The sequence below is a fragment of the Salminus brasiliensis genome, chromosome 2 (assembly GCF_030463535.1).
Source record: "Salminus brasiliensis chromosome 2, fSalBra1.hap2, whole genome shotgun sequence".
Taxonomy (NCBI): domain Eukaryota; kingdom Metazoa; phylum Chordata; class Actinopteri; order Characiformes; family Bryconidae; genus Salminus; species Salminus brasiliensis.
In genome coordinates, this window is record NC_132879.1 from 23,440,502 (window position 1) to 23,452,544 (window position 12,043).

The 12,043-nt window shown below is 42.3% G+C and overlaps 1 protein-coding gene across 1 annotated transcript in view; it reads left to right on the top strand.

Annotated features, from left to right (window-relative positions):
- The first annotated feature begins 5,127 nt into the window (after positions 1 to 5,127).
- tln2b (talin 2b) overlaps positions 5,128 to 12,043 on the top strand; it is a 142,710-nt gene continuing 135,794 nt past the window's right edge. Inside the window, exon 1 of the mRNA XM_072670982.1 lies at positions 5,128 to 5,213. The gene's annotated coding sequence lies outside the window, so the exon portion shown is untranslated. The remainder of the gene's footprint in view (positions 5,214 to 12,043) is intronic.

Sequence of the window (12,043 nt, forward strand, 5' to 3'; positions counted from 1 at the left end):
GTGTTTCTGTAACGCATGAAAAGAGCTCCTGGCTACTTATACAGCAACAGCAGGGTGGGTGGAGTCAAGTAGCACTAGCGCACACCTCCAGAAGCCTCTGAAAGAGTTCTGCCTCACACTGGCTACAGTTCCCATAGGAACACACAAACCACAACACTATAATCTCAAGCTTCAAGTCTCAAGCTTGGAAAAGTAAAGCCAGTGTGATAAGCAAATTGCTTCAAAAAGCAACAGATCGGTCTGATCCAATCTACCCATGTGTGTGTGTGTGTGTGTTAGTATGTTTGACTTTCCATTCTTGAGGGAGAACAGAGGTTAAAATCATGCAATTCATTGGATAAGGGTGTACTGACCTTACACGTTCACTAATGTAAATAAATCTAACAGTGACATATGAGACAGCAGACGTTGTGATGTTCAATATAGGTCAGCCTACCCTAAACCTCCATTTTATATATATATATATATATATATATATATATATATATATATATATATATATAATAATAAGTATATTGTTGCATATTTTATGTTTTACCAAGCCCTGTGCGTTTTTCTTTCCCCTCTTTACACCATGAGAAAATACCACCTGCCCTTGACATTGTTTGAACAGTTCATGACCAGTGGATCAATAGAAAAGGTCTTGCCACATTAACACACATTACAATTGCATACGGATATTTCCTTGTCCTATAAAATCATTAGGTTGTAGATACAAGCTTTTGTTATGTCAGCCACACTATGAAGCTCTTCATACAAACTGCAGACCAGAGGCACCTGGTTCAGCATTTATTGATTCACTGAGAGCAGACACGTCCATGCCCAACACCATCAATGCATTGGATTCATGGCCTCATAGAACGCAGTGTTTATCTTGGGCTTCTGAGAAAAAGTATAGCCTACATACTCGGAGTGCTGAGAAGGCAAGGTGATACGTGTCTGCTAATTCAGTGGCAGATAACACATAGCCATAGCGTAGTGCAATCTATCAGTGTATTAGCTCAGTCGTTGGCATGATACATTCTAAGTGGCTTACGTAACCATGTTTTAAAACACTGCAGTCCTGAAATGGAGTGATAAGGTAACTGAAGAACCATAATAACATTTGGGTTTTTAATACGCCTCTATCTCTTCATCAAGGCAGGTAGAACACTCTGTGAGTTCAATATGAAAGCATGCGGTTACAAACAAGTACGGTGTAAATACATGTCTCAGGTACCCTCTTGTGGTAGCAGGGGATACTGTGAGTTGATACTGGGTTTCATTTAAACTTTTTTTAATGCACTGCTAGGGCCTCGAAGGAACCGTGTTTCATATATAAGACTAAAGTGGTTAATAAAAAATAAAAAAAAGCTTTATTGACAAATGCTTATAGTGCTTTTATATATGGTGTAGATGGGGTTAATGTTTCAGTCATGACATCATTAAAGCATTCTCTATGGAATCAACTCATTCTTTTCTGACTTGATGGTATCAGAGTTCAAGTGCAGTATCTCAGTAACCCTGGGAAACCACATCACCAGACAGCTGGTCTGGTTACAGATAGTGCTGATAGAAGTGGAAAAACAGGGTCTTATTCTCCGAAATGTTTAAGACTTTTATGGATTTTTCTTTTCAGCAGAGAGCAATGCAATACCGCTCCTTCTGCTCTGTCTTTTATGGCCTTCGGGAGCTTTCACTGAGGAGGAATTATATTTTACACCGAAACAGTGGTCAATGCTGTTACCAGGATGGGTTTGGGTATACTTTTTCGCTGTAAGGTCAGGAGGTGTTCAAAATTTCATAACATGCCGTAGTCTTAAAATTATATATATATATATAATATATATTATAAGTATTGCAGTGGGGTTGACTATAAGTGACTCACACACCCAAAACTTCAGCAGCATGCAAAAATTTGGGGCACCCAAACTGTGAAAAGTTAAGCTAGTAGAAGACAAACTGCTCACCAAAAGGTATAAAGTTAAAGATGAAACATAAAGATAAAATATTCTAAGTAATATTAGTTGCTACATTGTTTTGTACAATATGGACTGTAAAAAGAAAAAAGAAAAGGAGTGCCCAAGAGATCTGAGCTCTCAGATAACAGAAAAAGGTGACTGAATATCAAGACATGACCTCATTTCCAACTGTTAGGCACTGGTGTAGCTTGATCCTAATTTGCTCTTGTACTGCAGCCAGGGGCATGGGGAACATTTCACTGGTAGAGGGAAGAATGGGATGTCCAAACTATTGCATGCTTCTGTATATGCATTCCTTTTCTTGTTTAATTGCAAGTGTAAGATTTTAAAGTAATGGTAACATCAATGGATTTAAATCATGGTAAAAAAAAATGGTATAGTATCCCATAAAAGGGAATTTCATTTTTTCAATTTCTCAACTTTCCCTCCCCCCCAAATACACACACACACACACACACAAACATGTGGACACAAAATTCCTTGTTTCTCTGTAAAATGAAGGTGACCCTTGTCCTAGTGAACTACAGCTGTTTCTCATCATCCTGACTGGCTGTGTTCTAATCAACATCATGTGTTTCTGGTCACCTCTAAATGTGATCTTGCGAGGAAATCCTGCTCCAATGCCACTTCAAAGAGAAACCAAGTCACCCGGTTTCAGGATAAGGATCACGATACCAACTCGTTCATCAAACTTGAATTAAAAAGGGGAGGGTTTTATACTGTAGTTTTTATGTTGGCCACTAGAGGTCGGTATCATGACACTTACTTTTAGCAAGGCAACGATTCCGGTCAAAAGGTAAAGAGGGGAGGTCAAGTTGGAGGTCAGGAGATGTCTAACAACCACAGAAGCAATAACTGAACTTCTCTACTCCTAGAAGTGGATGATATTTTGCTGTAGTGTCAGCTCTCTAGTCCTTGACTGAGCCTTTACTATTGTTTCTATTTTTGGTGAGCTATTCTTGTTTACCCCAGTGGCCTTGCCTGTGTCCTGTCTTTGCTCTCGTAGTTCTGAGAGCATAAGGAAGGTGAGGAGTTCTGATTCATGAAGACTTCAGTGTGGAGATTTGGCCGCGTCTTTGACTACTGTGTTCAAGTACACAAGCAATGGGCATTGTTTCAGCTCCATTTCCTTCTGTGCCAGTAACCATCTCCCACGCAAGCCATACCCAGGACTATTATTCCTTCCCACCTACAGTGATTCATGGGCAAAGGGGAAGAATGCAGTTGGAGTGGGCTCCCTCTCCAACCCCCCCCCCCCCCCCTTCTTTCATTTCACTGATCCCAGCAGGGCATGGCATGCATAGCTCAGGCCTCATTTTTCTCCTGGATCGTCTCTCTCCCTGCACCTTGCGATAGAGAAGATAACTCCCTTTTCTTCGTGTAACAGAGCTCGTCTCCTATAAGACAAGCACTGTTCGGCCACAGAAGAAGGCATGTGGAAGGCAACACTCCTCCCCAGAGGCCTTTAAAATAGACATGGAGTTTGTGTTGGCAACTGAGTGCTGCCAACTGGATGTGCTCTGTTCAGGAAAAAACTCATAGTGTGGGTGTTTAATAAAGGAATAAAAGGCCCTTTTAATGAGAAGACATGCCACTAATATTGAAATACACCTTTCTTTCAGCGTCTAATGGAATTCAATTCGTCTACTCGCTATTTTCTGTATTCCCTTTTTTACGCCTCATTACCAGCCTGAGCAAATTCATCATGTATGCAGGCAGTGATTCAAAAATGTGCTTCTGAGACAAAACTCTCCCTTACAGTCACACAGGCAAGCGAGGGAGGGAGTGTTTATGATTAAACCTGCGCTGGCTGACGCACATAACAAAGCTCGTCTCCGTTACGGGTTTGCGGTTGTAGTAGGACATCACAGATCATCACAGAAGATGTGATGTGTACAGGAGGCAGGCTGTGTTACCCCTATAAATGTTTGATGCCTTTCCAGAGTGACGCACAGTGACTCATCGTGTGGCCTGATACAAGTAACATCGTCTACAATCATCTCAGTGCAAAAAAAATCAATAATAATAATAATAAAAAAATAATAATAATGTTTGTATTTGACCTCTGTAATATGACTATAACAGTCACAGTGGTCAGGACAGAGTTGTACTCCAGGCTTGACCAACTTACTGCTGCTCTGCTTGGAATCATGTGATTTCAAGTCATTTGTACAGGTTGAGCGGAGTGCTGGTCTGAAACCATCCTCCGTTGTTGTCAGAGGAGTGGTAAATGAGGCTGTGTGCTTAGGCCTAAATGAACCTTGACCAGTCTGTGATGTTTTAGTCTCGTCTCATCCCCCCTCCCCTCTCCTTTTCTCTTACACTCTTAAACAGGGATTTAACTGATTTGTCAAAATCTCAGCACAACTCGCTCATTGTAGGGTAAAGAAACTCATTTAGCTTGTTTTGATGTAAATGGCCCCATTTTAGACAGCAAAACAAAACTGATAGGACCACAGGGATATTCCTCAAATACGTTAGCTAGATGCTTTAGGCCCCACGGTGAGGACTGTCCAATAGAAATGTCCCTCAGCTCTCCTCATATTGGACATATTGGTGTCTAAAGCGTTCAGAGCCTCTAAAAACGAATGTTAGCCGAGTTAATACATGGAATGTTATGTTGTCTGATGCCTTGGAGGATGTTCAACAGCAGTTGTATGATTTGTAGTTTTCAGTTCATTATCTTAAAATATCCATACTAACCACACTAAGTGTTCATTAAATTACTTCTAAGGAATGCATGCAGGTCAAGAGAGTTTGATATACATATTTACCACCCTGTTAGCCATATCAACATTGCACATAAAACTGAATGTGCTTAAAGGCATAAGCTTATTCTTTGGTTGCATAGATAACAGCTATCTGTTGTGTACCTTTATATCATTGACCCTGCAGGGAAGACCAAGTAGGTAAATTCCTCTATTACTCCAGTATCCCATGTGACTTTGTTTACAGAGTGAATATATATATATATATATATATATATATATAATATATATAAAATAGGTGGACTTTCCCTTTAAGCCTACCTATAAGGCACGTATACAGTACCCCACTGGGAGGTTAAGCAGTGATGTAGATGTTACAGATTTCCTCCTCACCACACCTTTATATTAAGCGTTGTGTTTGAGCCCAGCTCCTCGGTGGGGGACCCTCTACCGGGGGGCGGAGCTTGAGTGTAGAGGCAGGACCAGAGCCTGCTGCCTCTCTACATCAACTCATCTCTCATGCACGGACAGTGCTGGATTTCAGGTAGGAATTTGCTGTTTTAATAGCCCTTTTCTGCAGTTTCCTGCCTTCCTTGAAAGCTGGCTCGGTGAAACGGCAGGCGTTCTCGTGTGTTGTGCAGTGTGATTGCTATAGCCTGTGCCTTGCTATAGTCGACATGTGATGGTGGGAAATGAATGGGCGTTTAGTCTCGTGTTTCTGAATTTAGCACACACTCTTCTGGATCGCAGGGGTCGACGTACATACACACACACACACACACACTGGACGCGTGCACGCAAGAGACACACGGTGCAACTTATTGGGTGTTTATACACATTTCCAGCGATCTCCGGGCAGCTCTATCTCGTTGCCTGTTGATTTGGTTTTTCTCGCTTATCCTCGTTGCTGTTCGAGCTGGGACAGCATTAGACGGAAGATGTGGGTTCACTTGCACGGGTGGGCTGCCGAATAATCCTTCATGTGGTTGGTGGTCTACGTGGGGTCAGCGTGATCCAGCAGCCACTCCGCTAGCCCTCAAATAGCACCACTGTCGAGAAACACGAACTCGAGGATGTGTCTCATGTCTTCTACACGACGTTTCTTAATTAGACAGGGTGTTTAGGCAAACACGGTCCGAGCGAGCTCCTTTTTTAAGCTGTGTGTGTGTGTGTGTGTAGCATCTCGCTCAGTCAGTCGGTGGGGTCATTGCTAAAGGGCGATATTTGACGCCGCCATATTTTAACAGTTTAATGGTATGTCAGTTATCCTATCGATGGACATCTCTAGCGACATTTCTGGAGTGTTTATCTTGCTCGGTGCTCTGAAACTTGAAACCTAGAGGTGATTTGCTCTCCTTAAAGCACCGAGCGTGTTTCCTAGCCGCTAGCTTGGCTCGTAAATCTGCAGGTTTCTCCTGCTTATGAAGGCGAGGTAGCACATCTTGACCTGTTTCGGCTCGCGCCATCGATTCGCGGTTATCAGCTGGCGAGTGTCGCTGTCTCATGGTCGATTTGTGCCCCCGAAGCTGCTGATCTTCATCATGATGGATATTTGATGAATATGTGGAGATAAGCCCCTTCGGCAACCCCGCGGTTCCCGTGCTGCCCCTCTCTCATAATCCCGTCATTTTCGCTCCAAAGCCCAATTCTACAGTGTGTAGTTTTCTCCCCCCTGCACTGTCCAAGGCCAGCTGGCTTACTGCAAGCGAAATGAGAGCATTACTGGAGGATCTCGCTCACACACACACACACACGCATGCATGCATGCATACATACACACGCACGCACGCACGCGTTTGCACTCGCCCTCCGTGGTCACCTGAGGCACGCCAGGATTGACCTGTCGACGAGAAAAGCGTACATGTGCATGTACACGCCGGATATGTGGTGATGCAAGGTGGACAGGCTCTACGTTTGAGCCTCCATCAAGTCGTCCTTCAGTAAAGTTCAGCTGCTGTAGGCGCTCGGCGATGTTGGCGCTGAAAAAGAGCCACACCCCTCAGAGCTGGAATCCGCAGGCATGGCAGCCTACAGCGTGCTCCAGAGGAAAAGCCTATAGGAGTGTATACGAGTAGAAACCAGGCTGTCTGTAGACGGAATGATCTCCTCTAACTGTCCCTCTCTAGAGCCAACCTTTATTTTATAGCCTGTTTCTGCATTAGGAAAGGCTCCCATCAATCATCCTTCACATGTCTGCGAGTAATCAATACATTGAATGAAAGGTGTTTACTTATTTAAAGGACCCACCTAATGGAAACCCCAATTTTCCATGCTCTGTGAAATAAAAGAAAAGGGGTGCTGGAGTATTTGAATATTCTCAAAACATACATTTCACTCTTCAGTCCATATATCCCAGCAAAACATTCAAGATTTTTTTTTAAAGATGATGCAACTAATGTTGATAATCCTGCGACACCAACACATGTCAAGGATCTGGGATGTATGTTAGACAGTGACTGAATGTTCTGTATTTAACATTATGATGAAATTGTAATGGACTGACAAATGGGTCAGAGCATCTCCAAAACTGCAAGACTTGTGTGGTGCTCCAGATCAGACATGGCAAGCAACTATCGGGGGTGATCCACAAAGGGATGAATCAAAATTCGGGCCCTAGGCTCATTGACATGTAAGGAAAATGTAGGATATTCCATTTGGGCTCAGAAATTCATTTAAATGCATTAAAATTCACAGCTCTGAACCCCCTGTTGTGTAGCTGCAGACCAGTCAGAGTGCCCATGCTAACGCCTGTCCACTGTCAAAACTGCCTATGATGAGCACACAAGCATTCAGACTTGACCTTGGAGCAATCAGAGAAGGTGGCCTGGTCTGATGAGTTCTGTTTTCTTTTACATCATTTGCATGACTGGGTATACCTGTGCCATTTACAAGTGGGATGTGCTGGATCCACATCAGATCCTCAGTGGATCCACCTAGCAACTGACCGGAGTTTAAGGATCTGCTGTAATGTCTCACGCTACATATCACAGGGTACCTTTTGTAGGTATCGCAAAGTGTGCGGTTTTAGTTGCTCAGCATATTAGGCACTTGGTCTTAATCCTTTGGCTAATGGGTGTTGCCTGTCCCAGCGTATTTTTTGAATTCATAAAAACCAATCCAGTTGTTTTTTATAAACCCACCTCTTCAGCCTACAATAGTTAGGTACAGCCATTGAATGACCTCTTGTATATGTTTTTGAATAAGGCATATCAGGGAAGGTCATTCACATATGAGACTTGTCTCTTCAAATAAAACAACCTGCATCATTCTGAGGTAATGAGCTTAAAAAGGATCTTGTACAAACAAATTGCAGATGTTTTTGATCAATAAAGCCACATAAATGTCATAAGTGGGCTTTAGGGGAAGAAAAGGGGTCTTTAATGGTAGAAGGCTTAATGATGCAGCTAAATAAAATGGCCCACATGTTTGTGTATGTGTGTGTATGTATGTATGTATGTATATATATATATATATATATATATATATATATATATATATATATATATATATATATATATATATATATATGTGTATATATGTATGTATGTATATGTGTCAGGTTTAGGCCTTTCTGTTTCTCGCTGGTTTGCTGTGCATATTGAGCTCAGGCTGGGCCAAATGCTCCAGAATGTGCCCATTGCTTTGTTAGCTTGACCTGTATTTATTGTCCATCAGCATCCTAACTTTGTTTCTAACATGTTCAAACACACTCATGAACTTCATGGTGTATGGATGTCGGCAAAGAGCAGGAAGTCAGCACAGGAAGAGGCAGATGTTTAATACTGCTGTGCAGTAGACTTTCTGCCTGTTACATGAGGTCAAACCTCTGGTCTTTGAATAGGGTTGTCCTAAAAAGGACTTTGTTAGGACAGGTACGGTTTTACTGTGCCTTGTGGGCCCGGCGCATTGTGTTACAGGCAAGTCAAAGAGCGAAGTGATTGAATAGCAGGTTTCAGTCTGCATTTAGTCTTTCAGCAGCAAATGTACATGACGACATGCTGTAACACAAATGGATCCTGTGGTTCAGACAGACAAGTGGGAAACACTATTCTACTAATGTATCTTACCAGCCTGTAGCTAGTCCTGTCACAATTATGATGCATTTGCAACTGACGGTACGTAAGGCTGCCTCAAATGACTATTTTGATAGTCGAATAACTAATTATTGAAATGATTAATCGATTATTCGGATCATGAATCACTGAATTATCAGATATATTTTATGTAGCTCTATAGGCTCTATAGGTTGCTTAAAAAGGAAATATATAGGTTGCTGTATATTTGCCAACTAACAATGAAGACAAAGATGAATGACATATTCATAAATATTGTTTTAATGAGCTTTTCTGCAAATATAAGATACATACAACTCCTATGTTTTTCCTGTCAATTCTTTTAAACCAAGGATGTGCAAAATAGCTGCAATAAAACATTAGCTACAAAACTAAATGGATTGTCCCCTTATTCAAATCAGCTTAAAAGAAAAATGGAGACAGTAATTGTTGCTTCCATTTTATTTATTAGTTCGTTTGTTGTCTTTTGTAGTATTTTGAGTTACTGCTTCGTTTGTATTGGTGACTTTTATTTTGACGCGGTCTGGCTTTCTCGGTGCAACCAGCAAGCTGATTGGCTCCATTTGTTAAAGGGAGGGACTTTAATCTGTAAACAGACACCATGGTGAGCGTTACGAGAACCCCTGCTGATGCTTCCACTAATGGCCGCATCTCGCCGTTTATAACGCCATTCATTTCTCAGCCCGAGTCCACACTGCCACGGCTCACACACCAGAGTAACTGCGCTACACATATGTGTCTGTTCTGCCTTACTGCTCCGTACCGGTTTTCTCTACACGCTCTGTTCACGTGACAGACAGCTGTTAAAAAAGTAGCAGTGTAGTAAAACTGTTACTGTTATTGTTGAACATGCGTCGTAATCCGTTTCTAGTCAGCGTGAGAAACACACGCGATGGCGTCACCAACTAATTGGTCACTAAATTCGTTGGTCACTAATTTGGTCGTTGGTTTAGTAGAAGTGAAATAGTCGTTGCAGCTCTAGTGGTACGTTTTCCCAGTTATTAGCTTTTATGTGTATTGGGTATTATGTGTATTGCATAGCAATGTTTAACGTTTATTGCTCTTTGAAAGTAGCTTTTACTCATGTTAGCCCCACCAGTTTCTCTTTAAAGGAGTAGTGGTTGTAAGAGTTGTAGTGGAGCTGTCGGGCAACTAGCTAGTTAATTGTACTATAATGTAGTGGATGTGGTGTATGGTGTGTGTGCATTAACAGACATTGTACAAAGTTCTTTACTGTTAGTCTGGTAAGTCTGATGTTCACATACATTGGCCAGTGTGATCTAATTTGTTGTTAGTTAGATGTAGTTGGTGTAGATGTTCTGTAGATGTTCTGGACTATAATTTGTACTCTGCCTCGGCCAGCGTTCTCGCCGTATTTTATTTTCAGGTCTGGTCCAAGTCCAAATACCACTTCAAATATAACTTTTTTTCTTTTAATCGTCATCAATTCGTGCCGGCGCTCTCCCAGCAGCTTGGGGGTTAAACTAACCCATAGTAGCTTTCGGCCTGTCTCAGCGGCGAAGAGAGCAAGAGTCTGTCTCTGGTTGCAGCCTCTGGTTGCAAATTTGAAGACCATTTTGGTTTTGTTTCTATATAAAGGAAGGGAATGGAACCACTGCATTCTAATAAAATGCCTTGTCATGTAGAAACTGAGCCAAATCGAAAAAGACCTAGGCAGAGTGGTCTTATTTTACAGTTTGTGGGTTGGTAGGCACTTCAGATGTCCGAAGGTGTGTAGTTTATTCCTCTTTAAAGCAAATATGTCAGGGCTGTAACTGTTTCCCCACTGTTTTTAATGAATATTGTGTTCAAACCTGGCCTGATTCAGGTACTGTCATGGTTAAAAATAAAACCTTGTCAATACAGTTTTGTCTCTCTCTCTTTTTGACCATTTTAAAAGCAACAGCAGCCCTTAACATTATGTGAACACTTCAGGTTCTGTTCCAACAGCGATGTTAATGTAAAAAAGTGCTGTAACATAAGTCTAAAAATGCAGTGAAAAGACCCCCTGCGAATTTGACCTGACACATCCAGAACATTTATGACCAGAAGGTCTGAAGGACATTGCTGTGTCTGCTGATGGACTCTGCTTGATCGCTCAGTGTGACCACTCTCCCTCACCCAATAACTTGCAACTTTTGCAAACACCTGCTTTCCACTCTCGCTAGTTCTCCCATATGCATGGCTATAATTGGCTGTCTGCACAGCAAGTGTCTCAGGCTGGGATACGGCTTTGGCCTGCCAACAGAGGCTGATAAAATCCGACGTTTCCAGTGACATCAGGCACCAACTGAGAGCAGCGAGAATAGGCGGCCACGTGACCGGGTTTGTTCTCTGATACTGTACTGGCAAGGCAAGATGCGGCGATGATATCAGGAACAAGTGTTCACGCTCCAGTTTAGCGGAGTGCCCGTGAGGATGCAGCATTTTCCAGTCCTTCCGTTGCCGTGCAGATTGGGCTTGGGGCCAGGGCAGCACGTTGTTGCTCACTCTTACTGCACTGATGCATGAGAGCGTGGGGCCCTCCATAGGTAGCTATCTCTGGAGAAACCGGAGATTTGATTGCTATCTAAGGCCTGATGAAGTCGTGCCTGATTACATCATCTTTCAGTTCACTCTGGTGACCTCATGCGCTTGATGTTCAGCTTTATTTTCTCCTGCAGTTTCATTGAAACGATCAGGGCAAAACATCAGATGAATTCTCTGTAAAACTGAGTGCAGCTGGTATGAAGCTATAAGCATTTTAATGGCATGATGTTAGTCGAACTTAGAGCTTGGAGCTGTTTTCCATAGTTACTGATCGCAATGCATCTCAATGAGCCTCCTGTATTGTGAGGGCACTCCAGGGTCAATGGCCTTGAACGATTCTGAAACATCATAAAAGTAAACGATCTTATACTAGCGTGCTGTTGTTTTTTTGGCCTACTGACACTCTAACCTTCACTTCATGATGCAACTATTAAATTCATATAGGGAGACTCGTTGTACACGACACGATACACCCACAGTAAAAATCTTCATAAGAGACAAGTCTGCAGAGAACGTCGCTAGAGCTGGGCGGTATGAAGTAATATGATGAGGTAATTACGGTGAGTGATATCAGCTCACCTCTTATTGTAACCCCCCCCCCCATGTATTCTCATATTGTGAGAGTAATTAAAATCAAGCTCTCTAAATGATTTGTCCATTGACTTCGCCTGATGGCAGGCCTGCAGTTGAAGAGGCCATTATCAAAATTACTTTGGATTATAGTGAGCCATTAAGGCTCGGGTTATAGCAAGTTACGTTTGTGCAAGATTGT